We start from the raw sequence: 1,852 nt of genomic DNA on the forward strand, positions 1-1,852 counted from the left end.
ACTTTTGATATTTTTACTACAGTAGCATTATGTAACTAAGACAGGGATTAAGTGAGATCCTGCATAGGACATTGAATGCGTGCAGTGGGCACTGTTATTAACTCTATTATTATTGAAAGTCTTTTGTTTTCACTCCTTTGATAATTATCATTTGCTTTTTACAAAGTACCAAAGATACCACACTTTCATTATTTTACTATTGTTTTTATATGTTCTATCTGCTAGAAAGACAAGAATATTCCTCAGGAAACTGCTTTAAATGACTAGAAGCAAAGTCATAATCCTCATTGTTTCAAAGAATGTATAAAGCCTTGAGTTTCTTATCTTGATAAAACCATCACCATCCATCAGCACGTTCCACAAGTCCCAGTTTTCTTTCAGCCCTTTCATATACTACCACCAAATCAACCTTCTTAATAGCAGTTATCTTTTCGACATTCCATAATTGGAAGATACTTTTCCAAAATATCTTCACTAATCCCCCAGTAATAGAGTGCTCCCATAATTTTACATTCAAGGTCACTTTTGTCTGTGATAAACACTAAAGTAGATAAGATACTTGAGCAACAGACATAATAAACAAGGACTGTTCTGGGAAATAGTGGCAGTATGTATAGATAAGACAGGGCCATGTAAGGTGTAGTAGGGAAAAAACTAACATTAAAAGGATTGATTAGGATCAAATTAGTTCAGATTCTGTCATATTTATGGCTTAATACCTTCAAATCAGAATTTCAACATGCATAAATGTTCCACTTTGATATCATATATCAACTTCAAAAGCAATATATATGACAAATAAAGTAAACAAAACTCATGTTGAGGTATATAATGCCTAAAATAAAGAATAATTCACCTGCAGCAATATTTTAAATAATTTCCATTTGGGTACCTTGGAGTTTTGGACAGGCCAGAGAAATGTCATTTCTTTATAAAGAGGTAGAAAGGCAATCATAAAAGACAAGTAAACGAGGAAGGCAAAATATGCTAAGACCACAAGTATTTCACAGATCAATTTAAGAAAAAATACTTATGAAAGTTGAGGATTTGGAATTTAGTTTCTTAAACATAATGCTTGGTATGATTTCAGTTTGCCCCAAGTCACCTACAAATCTCTTAAAGACCACTATAGAGAAACTATATCCTCTCTAATCTTTCCCAATGTCACCTAACCTTCAAGATTCTATTTAAATGACACTTATTCTGTATTATAGAACCCACAGCTGAATATCAAATGATTTTTAATATATGCACATTAATAATTGATAATATTAATAAGAAACTTAGCTGGAATTTAGTGAGTGTTTGCTATATTTTGGGAACTGTTCTAATTGCTTTGTATGTGTTATGATTATTCCTAAAATATTAAATACTAATTCTAGTTAAGCTCAATTTAGAACTGAATATTTGGAGATTCAGACAAGCCAAACATTTGTCTGAACTCACAAAGTTACTATCTGCAGGAATAGAAAAAAGGTCAATGTTTTACCAAGTGCATGTTCTTAACCATTACTATAAAACAGTATATTTCTAATCTTATCCAATAACAATGATATTTTTACTATAAAAATATAAATAAATAAATTCACTGTCATTGAGTTGGATCCATAGAGACCTCTCCTTGGGTTTCTGATGCAGTATCATTACAAAAGTAGATTTCTCAATCTTCTTTCTGAGGAGTGGCTGGTGGGTTTAAACCACCAGCCTTATGGTTAGCAGTCAAATGCCTTAGGCACTATGCCACCAGTGCTTCTTGTTTTTTACTATGTTGTCGTTGTTGTTGTTATGTGCCGTTGAGTCGGCCCCGACTCATAGCGACCCCTCCTTGGGTTTCCGAGGCAGTATCACTACG

This window comes from Orycteropus afer, unplaced genomic scaffold (genome assembly GCF_000298275.1).
Source record: "Orycteropus afer afer isolate SDZICR_OR568_19922 unplaced genomic scaffold, OryAfe1.0 scaffold00846, whole genome shotgun sequence".
NCBI lineage: Eukaryota > Metazoa > Chordata > Mammalia > Tubulidentata > Orycteropodidae > Orycteropus > Orycteropus afer.